This window comes from Spermophilus citellus, assembly GCF_964194105.1.
Source record: "Spermophilus citellus genome assembly, chromosome: 1".
Taxonomy (NCBI): Eukaryota; Metazoa; Chordata; class Mammalia; order Rodentia; family Sciuridae; genus Spermophilus; species Spermophilus citellus.
Window position 1 is genome coordinate 145,732,150 of NC_138182.1, and position 25,004 is coordinate 145,757,153.

Below are 25,004 nucleotides of genomic sequence, written 5' to 3' on the forward strand. Positions count from 1 at the left end.
CTGGGCCTGCCTAACTACCAGATTTCTACACTCAGCATACCCAGTGCTATGTGCAACTTATTGATATTTCTAGTCCTCTCCTTTGTAGTTTTCAGAGAAATAAAGCATATGATACCCCTTCACCTGAAATTATAATTTTATAGATGTGTCCAAAGTTTTGTGGCTAGGAACTTTGCCATAGATACATTACAGACCTTTTTCCCGGCTCCTGAGGTTTGGCTAAAGAAAAAAGAGAGAGAAATGATAATGTTCCAGGGTGATACCCATGACGTCCAGATAGCATTCTCGGTTACAGAGGAAATGTTTTTCTGTTACAGGGAAAGAAAAAAAAAAACTTTCTGAAATGGAAGGCAAAGTTTAACACTTCAAAATGTGGGGTAAGGCTTATGAATACTGTAACCAACTTGGCAGCTCTTAAAAATCCTATCACAGAAGTCTGTTTATTGATATGAAATATTATTCACAACACATTAAGTTTAAAAAGTACCTTATAAAACAGTGTATGTGATATTGCCCCACTTGTATTAAACATGTTGTAAGTATATGTTTACAAGAGACTTTAGAAAGCTATATAATGAGGTACTTGCGGTTGCTTCTGGTGAGTGGGGCCTTTTCTTCTTTCTGCTTGAGTCTTCTGTAATAAGTACATGTTGCTTTTATAAGTGTGAAAAGAAAATGTCCAGAATATCTAAGTAAACATGACAAAGCATCACTTGGGAGAATAACAGGCCCAAAGAACATGTGGCCAATGGTTCTGCTAAAGACTCCTCTGTGCCCTGGTCTACCACGCGGCCTGCGCAGTGGTTTCATTAATGAGGTTCTGGCATTCAGTTAGTTAGAAGAGATCAAAATAAAACACACAGACAGTACCTTATTTTAATGCTAGGTCCGAGACGGCTCGGTCTCCCTGTTTCCCTGCCTCCAGCCGCTCAGCAGGGCAGCGAGGATTACTCTGGGCTAGCAGGAGAGAGAGAGAGCGAACACGCCGGGGATCAGCCTTTTATTTGGGGGAAACAAGAGATTCAGGGGAGAATTCCATCCAATGAAGGTTGAGGGGGGGCTGTACTCCAAGGTCAGGGTCAGTGATTGGGTCTCCAGGGTCAGTGGTTACGCACACCCCCACACGGATGGGCTCTCTCATCAGGAAAGGGTCGGGATAACTCCGACACAGCCAGAGTGCCTCAGGCCCTTAACGGGAGTCACCCAATCACGTGTCAGAATGGCTCCCCACATATTCCCCCTTTTTATTCTTAACAATGAGGCGGCGGTTCACTCTCTGGAGTCCCCGGATTCTTGATTGGAGGACTCGCCATCCTATAGTTACAATACAAAAGAGAATTAACAGCAAAGAGAATAATCCAATAATGTACCAAGCGGAGTGTTTAAGAATATTTCCAGGGTTGAATCCATTTAACTCCTTCAATATTTGGTTAGCCAAAGAAGAAGGATCTGAAAAATCAGCTCTATTATTCTGAATGTCTTGGATATGGTGATGAAGTTCCAGAATATCCAAGCTATTATTACTATTTTGCCAAATGCCTAATAAATGGTTTTTAACCTTCTCCCAATCCCAGAGAGAAGCATTGTACTTGGCAGCTGTAACACATACATACTTATAATTAGCATGGCATTTAAGCCTTTCCTTAAATTTTAAGGCTGAAAGTTCATTACCAATGTTAATAACAGTCGCCTCTAAGGCGTTTAATTTAGTCTCAATCCTTTCATCAATATTTACTTGATTACGCAGAGTCTTGGAAGTATTTTGAGCTAAATTATTAAGAATTTTTGCATGCTGAATATTTTGAGACAATGTCAGAGATGCAGAGACGGTTGAGGCAATAAATGAGACCAGTGCTAAGGCACCAACAATTATGACTCCAATAGCACGTTTAGGTCTTGTTAGCTGGGCATGAATTTGCTGTAAAACTTGTAAACCAGCATCAGCATACCATGGCTCTGAAATATTAGCAGGTAATAAAACAAAAGAGGGCTGATGAAGTATCAGCACTCCTTTTCCTCCATTATACCTAGAAATACAATTGGTTAGATTGCACTTATTACAAGTAACAAAATATCTATCATCTATCCATCTAACTTTTACATTTCCAATAATTAAAACATAAGGAGATTGGACACAGGCTCTTAGGCCATAGCAAGATCCCTCTTTACAGTTCTTGCCGACAAATTTTGGTAAAGGTTTGTCTGAAAAATGTAAATACTCTGAGGCAGCAATTAAACGCCAAATATCTCTTTGAATGCCTCCTTCACTATAAGTCAAAATATTACTAACAAATCCTGCAGGTGTCATAGCAGAATTTCTTCGTAATTGTCTCTTATCAATTTTTGGAGACCAGTCTAAAATATACCCACTAGTTTTAGACACCTTATGTTGTACAGGAAAGGTATTTACACAATCCATCCATTTAGGAAAGGTGCCAACTTCAATTATAGAACTATTTGGACAGTGGGGTACCGGTGGAGGTTTTGCAGAAATGACTGGCTTGTTATGGGAAAGTCCCATCTTAATTACTGATCTAGTATTAGGTTTTAAGTCTCCATAAATAGAATTATTTGTCAGTCTAGGTTTACCAATCGCTGTCTTTTCTTCAAATGATACTTTTAGACAGCCAGCATGTTTATCATGTGACCAACATAAAGGTAATTGGGCACTGTAGCCAGAATAATTAAATCTAGTCACATGACTGGGAGTAATATGAGTATCTGTAAATCCTCCCATCATGAATGAGTCATTAGTAAATACTGGAATAGATTCTCCAGTCCACACAGCTGGGTGTACCAGGGGTGGATCTGGGAAATATGTCCAATAAGTGTCTATTTGATTCCCTTTTACCTGACAGCCCAGTAGGGCAATTACTGTCGCTACCATCAAGACTGGTGTCCTGTTCTTTCCTAGGCGTCGAAGTATTTGGGAAGCCTGGGTTGTCAATTTCTTCACATCTTTCCATGAAATCAGCTTCTCAGCTGGTTCAATCTGGTCTTTCTTCATCTTTTTCCGGTATCTCCTCCTTCTGGGTTGTGGCTCCTCCGTGTCTATCCTCAGTCGCTTGAGTCTGGGTTCTATTTCCTCCATGTCTGATGGCACGTTCAGGCACCCAGATGGGACGGAAAGCACCTTCTGGAAAAACACAAGCATGCCCTCGGCCCCATGATATTACCGGATCTGGGCCCTTCCACTGACCAGTCTGTAAATCTTTCCATAGAACTCTGCCTAAAGGGCCTGTCACCGAGGGAGACATTTGCCTCTCAGCAGCAGTGTGACCTTCTGTGTCACAGTTTAAAAAATTTAAAACAAATAAGGCATGATTAAGGCTATTTTGGGGAGTTATTATCTTATTCCCCCTTTTTAATTTTTGTAATTGAAGTTTAATAGATAAATGAGCTCGTTCTACAATGGCTTGACCTTGGGGGTTATAAGGAATTCCTGTTTTATGATTAATTTGAAACTCTTGGCAAAATTGTTGAAAAGCAGAGCTTACATAAGCTGGAGCATTATCTGTTTTAATCTGCATAGGACACCCTAAAACAGAAAAAGCTGCTAAGCAATGAGAAATTACATGTTGAGTATTTTCCTTAGTACGTGCTGTGGCAAAAATAAATCTAGAATAAGTGTCCACTATGACATGCACATAACATTGCTTACCAAATTGAGGAATATGAGTTACATCCATTTGCCATATTTGATTTGGTTTTAAACCACGGGGATTTACCCCTGATGGCAGAGATGGAGTGTAAATAACACACTTAGGACATTGGCTTACAATCTGACGAGCCTGTTCTCTGGTAATACTAAATTTTTTACGTAAGCTAGAAGCATTTTGATGATGCAAGGAATGGGAAGCTAGGGCACAGTCATATGAAGACATCTGTTGACAAAAAGCTACTAATTTATCAATATTATCATTACCTGCAACCAAAGGTCCAGGGAGGCTAGAATGTGCTCGGATATGTCCAATAAAATATGGGTACTTCCTCATTAGCACTGTCTTTTGTAAATTATGAAATAATTCAAATAACTCCTGTGATGAAGTAAACCCAATAACTGAGGTTTCAATATTTTTGGTAACTCTGACTGCATATAAGCTGTCAGAATAGATATTAATAGGCTCATTTGAAAAATAATCTAAGGCCAAAATCAGGGCTTGAAGTTCTGCCCTTTGAGCTGAAGTATAAGAAGTTTGTATTACCTCTGTGTGAACACGGCTGAAGAAACCTGCCTTACCAGAGCTGGAACCATCTGTGAACACCGATAAAGCTCCCTCTATTGGATGGGAAAGTACAATCTTTGGAAAAATAAGTGATGTTAATGATGCAAATTGTACAATCTTATCACGAGGATAATGGCTATCTATCTGGCCAGGGAAATCTGCAAAAGCTATCTGCCATGAACTAGAAGTTTGAAAAAGCCAATTAGTCTGTTGAACAGAAAATGGAATAATTATGATATCAGGCTCAGATCCAATTAATTGTAAAATCCTAGTTCTACCCTTAATCACTAATTGAGCTGTAGAATCATGAAAAAGTGTTAATGTCTTTTGAGGGGAATGAGATAAGTAAATCCATTCAATAACTCCTAATTTTTGCCATATGGCTCCTGTTGGGGTATGTTCAGTTGGAAATATTAATAAATATATTATTTCTTTAGGATCTATTCTAGTAAGCTGTGCATTTTTAATTGCAATTTCCACTTTCCTTAAGGCTGCTTTGGCCTCCAAAGTTAGTTGACGTGGAGAGGTTGGAGAAGGATTTCCTTGTAATATCTGAAATAAAGGACTTAACTCAGAAGTAGTTAACTTTAAGGATGGTCTTAGCCAGTTAATATCTCCTAATAGTTTTTGAAAATCATTAAGGGTACGTAACTCCTTAACTCTTATCTGAAGATTTTGAGGACGGATTGTACTCCCTTGAATTATCTGACCTAGATATTGAAAAGGAGATACCTTTTGAATTTTTTGAGGAGCTACACTTAAACCCATAATTGTAAGTGAGGTCTCTAACTGAGTAAAAATTTCTGAAAGTACTTCTGAATTAGCATGGGCCAATAATATATCATCCATAAAATGAATAATGTATGCATCAGGGAAGCTATTTCTAATGGGATCTATTGCCTGATCAACATATTTTTGACACAGGGTAGGGCTATTACGCATTCCCTGAGGAAGGACTTTCCAGCAGTATCTTTTAACAGGTTCCTTAAAATTAACTGCTGGGACAGTGAAAGCAAATTTTTCACAATCTTCAGGATGTAACCTTATAGAGAAAAAACAGTCTTTTAAATCTATTACCATCAAGTTATAATCTAAAGGAATGGCTGTGGGGGAGGGAAGTCCTGGCTGTAATGATCCCATAGGCCGAATTGCCTGGTTTATTGCCCTTAAATCCTGTAATAATCTCCAATTTCCTGACTTTTTCTTAATAACAAAAATAGGTGTATTCCAAGGGCTAAGTGTTGGTTCAATATGACCAGCTTGAAGTTGTTCCTCAACTAATCTATGAATTATTTTAAGCTTTTCCCCTGAGATGGGCCACTGAGAAATCCAAATAGGCTCTTCTGTGAGCCACGTAATTTTTTCAGCTGTTTTAAGGATCGGGGAAGTACTCAGTGCCCCTAATAAAAATTTTGTCCTGAAGTATTTACTAATCCTTGCCGTGGAGACTGGCTTGTAAACAGATATTCTTCCTGAAAGTTTTCCCTATCATCTCCAGGAAAATACCTCTGATTAATTTCTTCAACTGACCTTATAGAATTTGGGGTGACTAGTAGCAGTCCCATTTTGGCTAGTATATCTCTTCCCCATAGATTAGCTGGTAAAGACTCTAACACATAAGGCTTAAATATTCCACTGTTTCCATCAGAATCTTCCCAACGGAGATAGTTGGCACTTTGAGCAGGCTGTGAAATTTTTCCTATTCCTTCTAGATTAGCTGAGGCTGTATGTAGAGGCCATGTCCTGGGCCAAAACCGGCTGGACAACACGGAGCTATCAGCCCCTGTGTCAATTATTCCTAGGAAATTTTTATTATTAATTCTAAGTTTTAATAAAGGGCGTTCTTGTCGCACTAACTGGGACCAATATACTCTGTCCGGCGGTTTAGAAACTGAATCTGCCGGCAGGTGCCTTTCTGAGACACAAGGCAATAATATTAATTGAGCAAAAATATCCTTTGGGGTGAGTCTTAGGGCATAATTGGATCTTACAGTAACATATAATTGTCCTTTAAATTCTGAATCTATCACACCAGGTATTACTTCAATAGCTCCCTTTAAATTATTACGCCCCAAAATTAAACCTACAGTATTTTCAGGAAGTGGCCCGAAAATCCCAGTAGGGATTTGTGTTGGTCCCGTTTCAGGATCTAATTCAACTGTCTCTGAAGGTCCTAAGAAAACTGTCTGTGATCCATGTCTCTGCTCCGGTAAAAATCGCGGACTGTCCTGGTCGGCGCCGCTAGTGACGTCACACTGTGCGACGTCTCCCCATATTGTTTCTGGGCCCGGGGAGGGGCCGAACGGAAGTTTTTTGTCCCCTCGCTAGGAGGAAATACTTGTGGCGAGAAGGCGGGCTCATCCGCGCCACCCGAATCAACCACGTGGCGCCGAGTCCTGCAATATCTATTATCGCCAGTAGATGGAGCCCTAAACCTAAATTTGCGTTGGCGACATTCGTAGGCGAAATGACCGGGTTTTCCGCAAACGTAACACTTGCTGCGGGACTTCTGAACTGAATTTTGTGGCCCCAAAGTTTCCTTTAATACTGTTGCTAAGGCTACCGTTTGCAACTGAGTGGAATCTAAGTCAGAACACAAGCGAATATACTCAGAAATTGTTCCTTTCTTACGATGGGGGCGGAGAACATCTTGGCAAATTTTGTTTGCGTTCTCAAAAGCCAATTGTCTAACAATAAATTCGCTAGCTCCTGGGTCTCCGATGGACCTGTTCGCAGCCTGATATAGTCGGGCTACGAAATCTGAATAAGTCTCACTGGCACCTTGTCTGATTTTGGTAAGAACTAAATTGGACTGGTCCTTGGGGACAATTTGCCTCCAGGCACGTTTTGCACAATCAGTTATTTGATTGTACACTACAAAATCATAATTTAACTGTCTTTCTAAATCAGCAAAATCTTCAGTCCCTAAAAACATCGCTACTGGCGTTTCTATGCCCTGTCTTCTGTTTCTTTCTGCCTGTTCATTACAAAAATCAGTCCAGTAAGTTTTCCAAAGTAAGTAATTTCCCCCGCTCAAACAAGATCTGGCTAAAAAAACCCAGTCACTAGGAGGAAGGGGTTGTGAGCAGATATTTTCTATCAGACTCTGAACAAAAGGCGAATTTGGGCCGTACGTTTCACATGCATTTTTTAATTCCTTGATAGTTTTAAATGGAATTACAGCATGAATTCTAACTCTCTGATTTTGCTCATCAGTTTGCTCAAAAACTGGAAAGAGGTGAAAACCAGTAGTATCCTCCCCCATTTCTTGAGCCTTCTTAATACCTTGCTGAACTGGGGTAAGAAAAGTCATCTTTAATTTAGCACACCTGTTAAATTTGGTTCTCCTAGCAGGTATTGGCTGAATTTTAAAGGCTTGGGTAGGTGGTGCTAAATGCAATCTATTAAAATTTCTCTCTAAGTCCTGAGTTTCTATGTCTAATTCTTCTTCCTCAGACTGCGAGCTGCTATCAGACTCTGTACTATCGCCATTTGGAATTTGGGTTTCTAACTCACGTGGCTGAGAAGAAACCTGAGCCCCGCTAGGAGTTTCCTTTGTATTTTCCTCTCCAGGAAGATTGGTTACCACTTCTGGAGGGCTCTCCAAGATTAGAGATGCTTCTTCTTTATCATGCTGTTCTGTATAATCTGTCTGCGGGCTAGCTTGCACATTTTTAACCTTTGTTTTAGCTCCTAGCGCTTTTGTTTTAAAACGGCTCAAAGGAAAGGAAATTAACTTAGCCTCAGGCTGATTTTCCATTTGAATAGACTTAATGGCTCTTTGAATACCTCTCAGAAGCTCTTCTGGTGGCCACGGACTCTGGTCCATGTATTCAAAGAGACAAATTTCTAGGGCCGTCCAAGTTTTCTGTATATTCTCTATGCCTCCAGGTATTTCAGTAGAAAGACAAACTCTCTGTAACTTTCTTCCTAATTTCTCCCAAGTAAGTAAATTTGGAGACTCTTGGTCACAAAACCAAGGACAATATTCACCTACAATCTTTAAGAATTGCAATAACTGAGTTTTCTTTATCTGTTTTCCTTTCTGATTAATTATACTGTCTAAAATAGTTAGATACATTTCCTTATCCGAAGAAGTAGAATTTCCCATTTTAAGTAAATTAACGTCTCTTTCCTTCAATATTTCCTGGTACTTTTGTGACTCAATTGTCACTTCTTCCTTTCTCTTATTTCTTATTTTCTTTATTCTCTTTATTACTTTTGTGACCCAAATGTCACTTCTTCCTTTCTCTTATTTCTTTATCTTCCTTATTTCCTCTATTTTCTCTTTATTTCTTTATTTCTATTTCCTTAATCTTTTTAGCGCGCGCTCCCACTCAATCTAACTAATTCAGAATGCCCCCCTCTTGGGCGCCAATTCTACCACGCGGCCTGCGCAGTGGTTTCATTAATGAGGTTCTGGCATTCAGTTAGTTAGAAGAGATCAAAATAAAACACACAGACAGTACCTTATTTTAATGCTAGGTCCGAGACGGCTCGGTCTCCCTGTTTCCCTGCCTCCAGCCGCTCAGCAGGGCAGCGAGGATTACTCTGGGCTAGCAGGAGAGAGAGAGAGCGAACACGCCGGGGATCAGCCTTTTATTTGGGGGAAACAAGAGATTCAGGGGAGAATTCCATCCAATGAAGGTTGAGGGGGGGCTGTACTCCAAGGTCAGGGTCAGTGATTGGGTCTCCAGGGTCAGTGGTTACGCACACCCCCACACGGATGGGCTCTCTCATCAGGAAAGGGTCGGGATAACTCCGACACAGCCAGAGTGCCTCAGGCCCTTAACGGGAGTCACCCAATCACGTGTCAGAATGGCTCCCCACACCCTGGAATATTACTCAATGGCCCCCACTTTCTTATGGAAAGGAGTCTTGACTCTCTCAAGACCTTCTCCCTCTTCCCATAGCCTCCTCACAAAGCATTTCCAATAGCCTTTTCTCCGGCCTTCCCTCTTACAACAAGCTCCTCCCCTCAGCTCAGCCAGTCCCTTTAGAACCAATGTCATACTTACCCTAATTCCATCCTCAGCTCACCCTGTTCTTGTTCCCAGGATTGTCCTCTTGTATCTATATGAGTCCAACATGATGCTATATCTCTTGATTGGGGGTGCCTACTAGATTAGAAGGAGACCCCCAGAGATTGAAGAACAGCACACAAATCAGGTATCTGTTAGAGTAGAGGGGTGTGAATGAAGGAGGATTTGCTGGTGAGCCCATATGGGATATTCCCTAAAGACTCCCATAAACACTGTGAAGGAGCACATTGCAAAGAGCACATTGCATGGAGCCAGAGGGGAAATCTGTTCACATTTTGTCCTTTATTTTCCAGACTGAGCAGTTTACCAGTGCTCTAGCTTGACTCCAGGCAAGATGTAGAAATTAGATTCCCCTAAACAGGTGAATTTGCAGGTATATAAGCATCTGGACAGCAACGTGAAATTCATTTGCACAACTAGAAATACAGGTCCATATTGTTCACCTATCTGATGGAAAGAAACTATCCCTTCACAGGAGGGACAAAAGAGGGAACACCAGGCAGGAAGGTTCCTCAATTACCAGGTGCTTATGTGTTCATCTTTAAATCCTGATTTGGAAGATAGTAATGAAGTTGGGTCCCAAAACAAAAGAAGGAACAGAGAGTGTGTACAGAAAGAAGTGATGGTCTGTTTAATGCTTACAAGTTGATGCTTGCTTCTTAGGGGAAGAATGCTAATTAGGTTCCTCTATCTTTGGAGCAATGGGAAAAAGGAAATGAGTCTCTCTCTGTCATGTAGTAACAATACTAAAGGCCAGCAATTATTAAAGCTCTTACAATATGTCATGTACTCTTCTAAGGGTTTGCATGTATTATTAGTTCATTTATCCTTCACAACTTATGAACATTTAACACCCAATACACCTAAATACACTCATCCCCCACTCCATAGTCCTCTCCCCATGGCATGCTCTTTTGCTGTCTTTTTTCCTGATATACCCTTTTTCTTCTTAATTTCTTTCTATCCTGTTTCTCCACATGTCCAGCCCACTGAGGTAACCCAGAGGCACTGTTTGTCTCCTCTTTTGGCACAATCAAAACGCTGCTGGCCTCTGAGGTATGGATTTCCAAGTTACCTTGCCTGCAAATGAAACCATTTCAGTCTACAGACTGAGTACAAGCAGTCTGGGAAGCAGTGAGAAGGAGGAAAAAAAAAGATTAAACAAGGCTGAAAACATATTGCCTTACCTAGTCTCAGTACTCTCTCCACATTTGAAAATTTCAGTTATCCTGATAATTGGCCCATCTTGCTTTTCTTTCTTTTTCTTTTTCTTTTTCCTTTTTTTTTTTTTTTTTGGCACTGGGGATTAAACCCAGTGGCATTTTACCACTGAGTCACATCCCCAGCACCCCCCCTTTTTTTGAAACATGGTCTCACTAAGTTGCTGAGGCTAACCTCAAACTTGGGATCCTCCTATCTCAACCTCCTGAGTCACTGGGATTACAGGTGTGCACCACCAGGTCCAACATCTGTCTTGTCTTTAAAACACGTAAATGGCACAATGTGAACAGCACTCTCTTCCTCCCAGGAACTAGTTGTGGTGTCAAGAAAAAATAGCTGGGCTCATCCCACTTCTGCCACCATTAATCTCAATGACTTTGGACTTATCCATCCAACAATGTAGAAACAGGACTACATTGGAGAGTTCTTAACTTAGTTCTCTATTCATGAATAGGTTTATCTGGAGGTGTCTATCAACTCCCAAAAGATGATGTTTGAGAATTTTTTTTTTATTGAAAGCTTCATCAAGATAAGTTTTATATTCAGAAGCAGTTACAAGAAATAATATGGACAGATCCCAGTTTCCCAGTGGTAACTAACATCTATTGTACAACATCACAACACAGATACTAATAGTCAATCCATCTATCTTATTTAGATTTCCTTAGTTTTTGTGTATGTGTGAATGTGTATATAGTGCTATACAACTGGGAGTTTTCTTTGCATATACTTTCTTTTATTTTTTTTTCTAGAGAAAGGTTCTTAGCTTTCATCACATTCTCTCAAGTATCGGCGATCCAAAAAGAGGTCTGATTCCCAGCTCTGGGAATTCTAGAAGACCATACCTGTAACCTGTATAGCTCTCTGTTCCAAAATCAACATTTAATTAGAGTTTACCTAAGTATGGTAGGCATGGGGGTACATGTGGAAGAGAGGCATTGGGGAGAGGTACAAGGAAAAGAGGGAAACCCAGAGTCCATTGAGCTTTTGCTCAAGCAGGGAGACAGACAGTTAAACAGGTAAATCACTTATTAATCATCTACAAAAAAGTGATGTCTTTTTGCTTGGCAGGAGCTGGAAAAATCTTTCCATAGAAGCTGATGCTTGAGCTACGTCTTGAAGGATAATACAGAATACTTCAGTTGAGAAGAAAAGAATTAACTGTTAAAACCATCCCCTCTTAAAATATATCTACTCTAGATGTTTTGGAGAAAACATAGGAAACCATGCCTACATTTGTTTATCCTACAATGTCAAGGTGTCAAATTCTTCAACTCCTGTGTGCAGGTTCTGAGGCCAAGAGATTTTTTCCCCTTGAGTCTATTTTCCACTATCTTGTCCAAATTGGATACCAGATCCTGCCTACTTAGCTTGAGAAAGGCATTTTATCTCTGGTGCCTTGATCACATCAGAGCTTATATTTAAAGCATGAGTGATGAGAAGAGACCGCAGCCAAGTCCCTGGCTTTATCCCATTCCTACAGCACCCTCCTTCTCTCCACCCAAGATTCTGGAAGCCAATCCTACAATGGCTGCTCAATGAGTAAAACATCTCACCTCACCAATCACTGGGATCTCCTTTTCCACAGGGCTTATTAGACCCCCCCACCACTTATGTGGGTTCTGACTCAAACCCCTAGGGTACCTCTTTCTCTGTGTGAATTTCAGGTTCCTCTTCAGGCTGTTCAGTTCCCAGTACTGTTCGCAGGAAAATCATTCTCTCTGGTGTAGCCAGCCATCTCTGAGTCTGGGATACCAAGACTATCACAGGGCAACCCACACTTTGAAGAGACCCTGAAATCTCATATAAGGCACCATTTCTTATGACCTTTGAATTCTTATGCAAGTTACTTAACTCCTTAAATCTCAGTATTTTCATTTGTAACGTGAGGGCTATAATAGTACCATCCACGTAGGGTTGTTTTAAGCTTTAAATAACCCATGTAAAGCTCTTAGTGTATAACAAGTACTCCAGCTACATCAGCTGTTATTACAATAATTTTATAATAAAATTATTTGTGATTATAAAATATTATAAAATAATTTCACTGTAGAAAATTTGTAAACTTCTTTAAGTACAAGGAAGAAACTTATCCATAGATAAGTGCCATTATTATTATTATTATTATTATTATTATTATTATGTTGGTAGAGTACTGGATACTGAACTTAGGGCCTTGCACATGCTAAGTAAGCTCTTTGCCACTGAACCACATCCCCACTTTTTTTTTAGTTTGACACAGAATCTCACTAAGTTATCCAGGCTGGCCTTGAACTTACCATCCTTCTGCCTCAGCCTCCTGAGTTGCTGAGATTACAGGCATAGGGGTGTGCCACTCTGCCTGACTGTTATCATTTTGATGTGTAGTCCTCAGCTTTTGGTGATATGTGTGTATATGTGTATATACATATATATATGTACACACACACACACACACACACACATATCAACTGACAAGAACATTTTCCTACATACTTAATTACTATTGGAAAATATTTTTCAAATACTACCTAATTTTCTAGCATATTGACAAACCCAAAATATACAACTATTAGTTCTGGTACTTAGATTGTTTCCTATTTTTATATAGAATACTGTGATGAATGTCCTTGTTCATAAATTTTTGTGTGGTCTCTGCTTACTTCCTCAAGATAAATGCTTTGGAGCAGAATAACTGCAGCAAAGGCTAAATGCTGTTTTCATTTTGTGTACATCAAGTACCCAGAATTGGATTAACCCAAATCCTTGGTTCATGATATACTCTCAGAGTTGGTATTATAAATTTAGGTGGTAAATTTATTAATTTAATAATGCAATCAGCACCTGTGAATCCACAACCTAAAAAATCTAGGACCATGACAATAAACAGTACCTAGCCATAACCCCCTTCCACCTTCCTTTGCTCCCCACCCAAGGATATCATCCTGAATGCTATGCTCATTTCCTTGCTTTCTTTTCTATATTTGTAATGTATCTGTATATTTTGCTAAAGAATAACTTAAAAATTAAGCATAGTTTTTAAAAAAGGATAACGTGCTGTATGTAATCTTTTTTAGCACTTTCATTTATATCATTGCATTTTGCTATAGTTCATTCCTTTGGACGGATGTAAAATAATCCAAAGCATAAATATACCATGGTTTATCGGTCAATCTCCCATTGATGGGCAGTTGCATTGTTCCCAGGATTTTGCGCATGTGCCTGTTGTTACTCTAACAATGTTATAAATGTCTTCGCTTGTACAAGTGCAAGTATTTCTCCAGGAAATCAATTTAAACATCTACTACCAGAGATGGGAGATGCTCTGTATCTACATCATTTGGTATTCATGTTTCTCTGGTCTGGGATCCCTGTTGTCAGGTTGCTCTAGATGATTAGATCAGTTTACCTCTCCTCCAGCAATGTCTGAGAATGTCTATTTCCCCAAACTCTTTCCATGTGATAGGAGAAAATTAATATCTCCCTGTTGTTGAACTTTTTTGGCAAGGTACTAACTCCTCCAAAAGCTGAGATAAGGGTTTTGGCTCTGAGAATTGTTCCCAATCTGATGACTTCAGTGACATTTCTGGAACTAATTCCCTGGTGGCTCAGCTGCTTTTCCATGTCCTAAAAGAGGTGACACTGTTAGAAGGAAGGAGTGAGGGGAGCCAGGATGGGAAACAAGCCCAGCTTACCACAGTGAAAGCTTGTCTCCTGTTTCCAGCCCCTGCCAGTGTCAGATCACTCCTTCTTCTAATGAAACAGGCATTATCTCCCTACTCACACCATCCTAGAAAAGCCAGTATAATGCTACCCTTTGTTATTTGAATTGATAAATTTAAAACTCCTTTCCTGCTCTGCAGTAATAGAACTTTCTATTTTGGGCTTGGTGACATAGCCAGAATGGAGCAGAGAGCAGCAGGCTGCAGCACCGGTTAATAGTTTTTCTTAAGGGAGAGAGGATCCACAAGCAAACAGAAGGAGCTTCCAGAATGCGTCATACTGCATAGCAACAAGCAGCCCATTTGCCTATCTTTCTGCTGACAGATATATTTCAAGGCTGAAAACTGAACATTGCCCAACCTTCAGAGTAAGCTGATAAATCAATCTGAACTATCAGGTTTCTTAATGCAAATCAATTTGCCAAGAATTTTCTGATGCAGCCCACCTCACACCCTTGTACCCAGCATTGGTCTAGGGAAGATAATTCTGTCTTCAGGGGGATTTATGCTGACCAGAAATGATACGGATTTGAGAAGTTCCCTAAGACTCTTAAGAATATGCCGAAGAATGTGAATTTCCCAGCAAGTTTCTTTTTATGTGAGAAATCTCCCATGTTGGGGTGGGTCCTGGCTGTCCAGAAGCCTCACCTGCATCAAGTAACACAAACCTCTGGAAGGGGCCCTGAAAGAATAGAACAGAGAATAGTAAGACCAATCATCTCTCTTTCATTAAACTTTCTCTTGTGAGAAGTTTCAAACATGCACAAAAGTAGAGATAAGGGCTGGGGATGTAGAACACTTGCCTAGCATGTGCAAGGCCCTGGGTTCAATCCCCAGCACTGCAAAAAAAAAAAAAGTAGAGATAATACATAACCTCTTCTCCCATTATATATGCCTGGCTTCAACAATAGTCTATATGTGGCAATCTTGTTTGATTTATACCACACCCCACTCCTCCTTCATCTCCATTTTAAAGCAAATTTCAACTATTTTATATTAAATATTTAAATACTCTATCTGTATTGATAAAATATTTACATATTCCATATGTATCTGTAATAAGGGATTTTAATAACCAGTATATTACATATAAACAAATAATAATAATAATCCCTTAAGGTCATCTAGTATCCACTCGAAAGTCAAACTGATTTGACTTTTCTAAATGTCTTCCTGCAATAGTTTAGTCTAATTGGAGCAAAACAATATCATATGCATTTGTTGGTATATCTCATAGCCAAAACCAAGCAGAGAGCAGGCTGAAGCATGAGTTTATAGTTGAGTCACTTTTAGTTCATAATTTATGGCTTTGTTATTCTTTGTTGTGAAGCTGAAGATCAAACCCAGGACTCAATGCATGTTAAGCAAATGCTCTGCGGCTAAACCATAACCCCAGCCCAATTCTAAATTTCTAAAAGTTCTCTCTTTTTTGGGGGGAGGGGGGATACCCAGGATTAAATTCAGGGGCACTCAATCACTAAGTCACATCCCCAGCCCTATTTTAAATTTTATTTTGAGACAGGGTCTCATTGAGGTGCTTAGCACCTGGCAAATTGCTGAGGCTGGTTTTGAACTCACAATCCTCCTACCTCTGCCTTTCAAGTCACTGGGATTACAGGCACGCACCATCATGGCGGGCCCAGTTCTCCCTTTTTTAATTGCCCTACTTTCTGGTGTTGTTGAAGATAATGGGTCTTTCTATTCTGTGTAACAAACCACTCCAAACTCAATGGTATAAAACAACAACCAATTTATTGTGCACACTGGATTCTGTGGGTCAGAAATTCAGAAAAGGCACATTGGGGATGACTTCTCTGTGCTCCAAGCATTCTGGGGCCTTGACTGGAAAGATTCAGTTCATAATGATATCACAATGAGAGATAGAAGCATCTGAAGTCTTATTTACTCAGATATCTGGTGCTTGGGCCTGAAGCACCCCAAGACTAAGACTGCTGACCAAAGCACTTTACATGCACATGACCTCTCTCTGTGTTTTGGCCTTCTCACAGTGCAGCTGTCTCAGGATACTCAGTTTTTGTTGTTGTTGTTGGTTTGTTTTTGTTTTGTTTTGTTTTTTGACAGTGCCAGGAATCCAACCCTGGAACTCACACATGCAAAGCAAATGATCTACCACTGAATTACATCTCCAGCCCCAGTCAGACTTCTTACATTGCAGCTTAGGGCTATAAATGCAAGTGTTCCAGGAAACAAGGTGGCTGTTATATCACTTTTTATGACCTAGCCTCAGAAATCACAGTGTCAGTTCTGCTGTGCTCCATTGGATACAAGTTCCAAGCCCATCTTATCTCAAGGAGAGTGCAATCAAACTATATCTTTGGGGTAGCCACCTTCCAAAAGAGCATGTGGGATGACCCACTTGCAGATAAGGATGGTCAGTAGAGCCTGCCTTTCCTACCCTGAACAGGAAAGATGTCGCAAACAAGGAAACACGGTGAAAGAGAAAAAGGAGGGAGTTTGTTTGCAAGGGTATATCCTACAGATGTACACATTATGCCCTGAACAACTGATGGGTTGAGCTGAGCTGAAATTCAGTTCCACTTGCCCCACCTGAGTCTTTGAGTGAGGCTGCATATCCAAGAAAAAGAAGCATCTTTTCTGATATACAAAAGATATCATATGGGCAAGAGGTACCTAATGGATTTTAACAGGCCATTTAATCTAATTTATACATATTGGACATCTGTTGAACATTCGCTCTTTTGAAGATTATGAGGCCTTGTTTTGGTTTAAACTATACCCACATATCGGCCAAGATTACTCAAATATTGTTTTTTAATACATGGTACTCTCATTGTGTTAGTCTTAGAATGTTCTAGACCTATCTTTGAAGAAACTGAGGCATTGTCCCTATATCCAAGGCAGCCTGACCCATCTGCTGCAAGCCATGGCTGGATGCAAAAAATAAGCACAGAATTTCTAGAAAACAAGGCCTCTTTATAATTTTTTTAAAATAATTATTTATTTATTTTTATTTTTTTAGTTTTCGGCGGACACAATATCTTTGTTTGTATGTGGTGCTGAGGATCGAACCAGGGCTACACGCATGCCAGGCGAACGCGCTACTGCTTGAGCCACATCCCCAGCCCCGCCTTTTTATAATTAAAGGTTTTCTTTTCTCCTCTCTCTTTCCTCTTTTTTTTATATATATTTATTTAATATGGTGGTCCCCATTATATAAATAATAAATAATATTTAATTATTATTTATTTAATAATTAACATAATTTTAATATTATGTTTGAATTAAATCCCCAACAGAATAAATGCTTACATTTCTATTTATGGTTATCAGAAAATAAAATAAAATAATATAAGTAAAGCAAGGTAATTGCCAAATGTTTTAAAGAGCAGGATAGCATCATGCAACTCCAAGTCTGATAAGGACAGACATGTTTTTAAGATACCTCATGGCAACCAGATTTAAATTTCTGTCAATGAGATTACTAAAATGTTGTGATCATGCTGTTAAAGTCACTGGTATCAATAGCTGGGTGGAGGAAATACTCAAATAGCATGGCTCAGGGCATTTAATTTTTTAAAAAATTCATTAGGTCTAGAGTGTTAACGTGATTACACTTTTCATTTCATGACATACTATAATCAGTCCATATGAGGCCCCTCTTTTGTGTATGTATGTGTGTATTTCTATTCTTCTCTCCTCCTCTGTCCTTCCCCCATAGAAAACAATTAAATTTAGTTATATTGCTGACTTGCATGTGTTCATGTAAAGTGCATGTTGTTTGGTTTGCATATATATTTTAATTTATACCAATACTATTGTGTTTTATATCTTATCATTCTGTATTTCTTTCTTTCTTTCTTTTTTTTTTTTTTTTGTGTGTGTGTGAGATACTGGGGATTGAACCCAGAGGTGGTTTTACCACTGAGCTACATCACCAGAACTTTATGTGTGTTCATTTTAGTCTCACTAAGTTGCCAAGGCTGGCTTCAAACTTGTGATCCTTCTGCTTTAACCTCCCAAGTTGTTGAGATTATGGGCATGCGCCACCATATGCAGCGGTCTTCTTCTTCCTCTTCCTTTTCCTCCTCCAGTTCTTCCTGTTCTTCTTCCTCTTCTTCTTCTTCTTTTCTCCTTACCTTGTTTATAAGACTTATCCATGTTGCTATGTGCATGCACACCTAACCCATTATACTGACTACTATAGGGTAAACTTCATAGTCTGCACACACCACATTTGGCACCTCTGCTCCCCATCAATGGACACCCCAGGTGCCTGAGGCCAAGGCCAGGGCCCTAAGTACTATGCTTGCTCATTTTCTCCTGTCGATGGTAGAGAAGCAACTTTTCTCAGTTTTTAAACTGCTGTCCTCTAAGTGGTGGACACAAGCAAATTGGCTGGAATCATCCACAGAGCAGCCCCTCTGAGCAGCTTTACCATAAGTGATAGAGATCTGAGTTATTCAGCCTTTGCTCCTTGCTGAGCATCTTGTGACAGAAACAAAGAAGAGTGGTTCCCTCTCAAGGACACCAGGAAATGTTGGATTCAGCCATTCAGAATAGCTTTTTAAAAGTGACCAGGGTTAAAAGCCATCAGAAATTCTTAGTGACCATGTAGAGATACTTAAGACCTCTTAAAATAACAATGTTTGGAGGAAATTAACACCTAAGTTATAAGGAAAGTTGTTACTTACTTTCATGCTGATCCTTTCTCATTGGTCAGATGAGGATAATCACAATGAGAAATTCTGTAAGGAGACAATACTCAATTCATGTTGTTTTCAGAGGAAAAAAATCAATGAATTTTTCAAGAAATTTCTGAAAAAAAAAGGCGATCCCAGAATCAGACTATTAGTATATTACTGAATTGTGCTTGTGAATTTAGAATTACACTTCTAAATACTTATAACAAGCCTGGCTAAAAGCCCATTATACAAGGACATGAACTCTGCTGAATACCGTAGTAGTCACTGTCATTATCATGTGCCATGATAATGTAAGTAAGTGAGGAGGCAGGCTTTGAAAAAGAATGCAAAGGAACAGAGGAAGAAAAAATGCAAATCAGTGTGTCCATAAACAACCAGGGTCCAGAAAATATTCACCACTGAGCAGGCCTATGACATAAAGAGCATAACATAAACTTGACGTTCAGAAGGATGGTTACCACATGACAAGAAAGATTGGGAAATTCAGAAATGATCTGGCTGGGATAGCCACCGTCCAGTGAGGCCTGACATCCTATTTGAAGAGCTACTCCTTTACATTCCTCCTGCTAGAAATGCACTGCTCCTCAGGGTCATAGAGACTGCCTGTTCCTGCAGTGTCTCCTTCTTAGATTCCTATCTCTCTCTCCTGGAAATCACTAACTCGTGTCACTGACTTGTTGATGTTGCCTTTAAAGAGGGTTGTGTTGGGTTTTACTGCATGTGAATCCAGTGGCAGCCTCTTTCCTTACTGTGTGAGCCCAGATCTCTGCTCTTTCACCATTAAGAATAATGTGAACCACAATTGACTCCTTCAGCTCACTGTGAGGTCTCATGTCGGGTTTAGATTCTCAGGTTGTCCTTTCTACCCTCCTTTCTATGGATTCCAAGTCTAAGGTATGCCATGATTATTTATTTATGTATCCATTTGTTAAAGTTAAAAGTATCTTTCTTCTGAGAGACTCAAAGCTCATATAAAAATTTAAGGAGCAGCTTATTATTACCTAATAACAATCAAGAAGTTATTGTCACTGAATGAGTAATCAAGAAGGAATGGTTCCAAATTAAGGCATAAGAGATTAGAGTTGGGTACTGAGGAAGTATGTGACAAAATAGAAAACGCAGGTTGGATTAGGCCATGGACACAAGGGTGAGAACTTCATCTCATTTCTGGAGTCCTTCAAGGGGTGGGCAGAGCAGGAAATCACATAGTCTAGACTGGACACTTATCTGTCTATAGGCAGGGAGAAGCCAGGGCTCCTTTTAGACCCCGTGACACTTTAGAGGGATGGATAAAATTGTATTGGCAAGCTATAATTTTTTTTCTCTTAACAAGTGAAAAAGTACCTATTCCTACTGGAACAAGAAGGGCCGAGAGCCTAGGATTCCAAGAGCTCAAGTAATCTGACATGTCTGTGCCTCCTAGAATGTGGCTCTGTTCACTGCTAATTTTCTTAACTACTTTCAGGAGTCAGGGAAGCAGAAATCTTAAGTGTTAATGTCCATTTCCTAATGGAAACTTCCTGGAGGTATTGAACAAAGCCAGACAAAGAAAACCTGACGTCTCTACAGTTCCCATGAGCTTCTCAGAGCACACAGGTGAACAGGTCCATCCCAACGCCCCTCAGTTCTCCCCCTTCTCTGCTGGGGCCCAGCCCTTGAATGAGAAAGTTTTTCTCTGAAGCCTCAGCCAATAGGTAAGGAATCCTAGCTCCGCATACCAGACTCCTTAAGCAATGATGATTCTGCTTCACTTCCTACTTCCTTATTACCAGCACAGTTCAGTTTCGGTGTGAACCCAGAAACAGTGACAACATCAGCCATTCTGCACAGCAATTCACTTGGTCACCTTAGCAGCTTCCTTAAGAGATAAGTCACCCGCCCTAATCTTCCTTTCGAAAGCCAAAACTAGAAATTATAGTTCTCAAATGGGGCACTTTATTAATCTATGTTTTGAGTCCCATCAGCCAAAAAATTCTTCAAAAAACCCCCAAAATTTATCTTTAGGACTTGGGGTGTAGAGTTGGCTGACAGTACTGAACTATTGAGGAGATTGGCTTCTAGTGTGGGCCTTGCTGCATAACTAGATGATCATAAGCAAGTCCCTGAATATTAAGAGTCTTTGAATCTTTAAAATAATGCTATGATCTTTTTCAGCAATAAAAATTTTTATAAGTTTTTGCTTAAAGAGGAAAGGGGGCTGCAACTGGTACAGAAGACTTATGGCAGCAAGTTAATCCACTCAGAAGATTTAGAGTTGTGTAGGAGCCACACCAATAAGGCCCAGACCCAGGGTTATGGGCATAGCCAACTGAGCATCCATACATAGTAGTCCTCACCACTTGGGAATAACTGGGTCACTGGAGAACACAGCTGCCATCTTTATCCCTATTTCCCTCCTATTCCCCTCCTCTCCCTTCTCCACTCTGAAACTAGATTATTTTTCTTTTAAGGAAAAAAAAACTATGCTGTGTTCCCCCAGTGCCAGAGGGAATTAATGTCAGTGACTAATAGACCTCAGATGTTCTGACACCTAAACCAACTTGTAGATAACCGTCATGCCTTGCCAGCCTTTTGGAAAATATCAACTCACACTGTTTGATCTCATATTTTGCTCTTAACTTTTTATTTCATAATTCCTGAGACATTGTAGTATTCAGAGTCATGGGGTGAAGGCTGGTTAAACGGAAAGTTCTGCCAAGATGAGTTTACTAAGTTAGTGGCAGAGACAAACCAGAGGTAAAAAATTCTAAGAACACATAAGACAGGCAAATTCATACACTGCTAATCACAGCTTTACAGACATAGCCTGCAGATATTTGCTGGGCAGAGTAGTATATTATACATTAACAAGAGGAATTACAAGGCATTCACATTTTTCTAGAAAATTCCATCAATATTTCTGCCTTTTTTCATAGCACTACTCAATCCAAAATCCAAATGTTCCCCACTCTGCTCTCTGCCTAAAGGGTTATCATTTTTGAATTATGTATATTTTCAAACATATATAACATGTATATATGTATACTATATAATTATACATGTGTAATATATATAATTTCAAACATACACAAAAGTAAATCTCCTGTAAAGCTAATAATTATTCACTAATTTATAGTGATTAGTGTAATGACTCTCCCCACCTTCCGCATCCTCATTATCTGGCTCCAGCATCATCAGCTCAAGGCCATTATTATTTCATCTGCAGCTTCACGGACTTCCTTTATCCTGTGCTATTTTGAAGGAAATCCCAGGCATCATAATTTCAATTGTAAATGTTTAATGTGTATCTCTAAAAGATAAAAACTCATTTCAACATTTCATTCCTATTCTTAAAAGTTAATAACTTCATAATATCCAGGTGATCGTGTTTTAGGCAGCAAATGAGAAATTTTGACCAATGTAGACCTGTAAAACAGGTCAAATATCTCTTATCTGAAATTCATGGAACCAGAAGCATTTCAGATATCATCGTTCTCAGATTATGGAATATTTGCATAGACTTGCATTCCTAATCTGAAAATCCCAAATTCAAACAGCTCTAATTTTATTTCAGACTTTGGAGCATTTTAAATTTGGGAGTTTTTTGGATTAGGGTTGTTCAACATGTTCTGCCAATCCCATGTGGCTATTAAGATCTCAGAGGGGGCTGGGGATGTGGCTCAAGTGGTAGCGCGCTTGCCTGGCATGCGTGAGGCCCGGGTTCGATCCTCAGCACCACATACAAAGATGTTGTGTCCGCCAAATACTAAAAAATAAATATTAAAAAAAAAAAGATCTCAGAGGTGGTGACAAAGTCTCACAGCAAATCTAACTGTTACTATTTATTCTACATTTCAGCGTGGGAAAACATGGAAATAAACTCCCCATGAAAGGAACACCAGAGAACCTACACACTCAGGAGCAATTCTCTTTGGACAAATGTAATGAGCCAATGTCATGGTGTCAACTTTGCCTCAGAGTGATACACACAGCTCAGGAATGTGTGAGAGAGAGCACAGTGGGTAAGAGAATTATTCTTAGCTCCAGAGCACAGCCCAGAAGCAACAGTCTATGAGAGTTTGCCAATGTCTAAATCTATTGGTTTCTGGGTCTTTAGACCTCTTTTAGGAATTTGACATGTAATAAATAATATATCTAGTGTCATTCACAAGAGTTAGAGAAAAAAATGAAGTCACATGAAAAAGTGGGTTAGTTATCAGGTTGTATACATATTCTCCATAATCTTTTATAATGATTGGTTTGTGAATGCGCCTTTAAGGAATGTCATATAAACATAGGTTTAGAAAGTTGTTAAACATCCTCATGCAAAAAATTCTGTTAACCAAATCCTGTTTTAAAAACCTTAAAATAGGGCACATTTTTCAAATTTCATAATTATTCCCTAACTTATGGAGCCTAGATTTTTTTTTCTTAAAATGAAACAATCTCAAGTAGGCTTACAGGAGGAAATCACATATTCTTGGAGCTATGCATTCCTTTCCTCTCCAGCGCCATTACTGCAATAGCCACCTAACTGGTTTTTATACCTCTTATCCCGCCCCTTTACACTGAGCTGTCTTCCTAAAGCACATATCTGGCCCTGCCACTTCATTAATAGGCATATTTCATGCTTCCATCACCTTCCCAAAACCTCCCAGTTTCTTGGCACAGTATTCAAACTTCTTTATAACCTGTCCCTAAGCAATTGGAACCACCTCATTTCCCACTGCTCTACCCTCCACATATTCTGTACTCCAGCCAATCAATAGAACATGTTTTTAGAACATAGTTTACGTCTTCCCAAACTCTGAATCACTTCTTGCTTAAGGAACAGGATAGGCAGAGTTTAAAAGCTACTCTTTATGTGAGACTGGGCTGAATCTTGCCTCTGTCACCTACCTGGTGTGTTACTTTGGGAAAATCACTTAATCCACCACAAATTCCTCAGTTCTAAAATGGGATGATGAAAGTATGTTCTCATTGAGTTGCTTGGAGGATTTGGATTAGGCATACAAAATGCTCAGCAGTGTCTGGCACAGTACTTAATAAACATCTCATCTATTTTTAAATTTTTCTTTATTTTTTATATTTATTTTTTAGTTATATTTTATTTTTATGTGGTGCTAAGGATAGAACCCAGTGCCTCATGCATGGTAGGCGAGTACTCTACTTTTGAGGCACAACCCCAGCCCACATCTAATCTATGATAACTCTTATCTCCTACATCTCAGTCAGGTAAGGTCAATCTACCTGTCAAGATCCACTCCATCAAGCCTCCCCAGTTCCACCATCCTCCAGGATCTCATGGCTCATTCATATTTCTTTCTCAGCCTAACTACTTTCTGCATTGCATTATAACTATTTACATACACAACTTTACTGAATTTCTGTCATGTACTATGTCCTATTTGGAATAAAAGATGAAGAAACTTGGTTCTCTGCCATACACAATCTGGTTGGCAAACAGATGTTGGCAACTCAAACAATTCACCTGTATTTTTTTAATAAAGTTATGGTTCATCATCATCAAGCCCATGTTTCCCTGGACTTCTCTTTTATAGTAGAATCTGAAAGTATAAGATAGATTTTAACCCTACTATCAAGCAGAATTTACCTCTTGAGAGCAAATACAGTGAAAGACAATCGAACATCACTGAATTTAGTGGGCTATTAATGGCAAAATAATGTTGTTGATGTCAGATTCAAATGACACCATCAGCCAGGTGCAGTGGCACATGCCTGTAATCCCAGCAACTTGGGAGGCTGAGGCAGGAGGATTGCAAGTTCAAGTCCAATCTCAGTAACTTAGCAAGGACATGACTCAAAATAAAAAAATAAAAAGGGCTGGTAATGATGTTCAGCAGAAGAGCTTCCCTGGGTTCAATCCCAGTACTGGGAAAAAAAAATCAAACTCTGACTTTCTCTACTCCCAAAATTTTTGCCAAAATAAATACACAGAGTGTTGAACCTAAAATATGACAGAAGGCTAAAATCTCTCCTATGTTTCTCTTCCTAATGATGCAGTTATGATGTGCATTGTTGGCATATTCATGATTCAAAGCAGAATGGTGAAGGCTTCACACCTGTGCTGCCTCCTCTAATCTACAGTCAAGGCCAGGAGGTAAAGGACTACCTTGGGCTTCAGCTGCA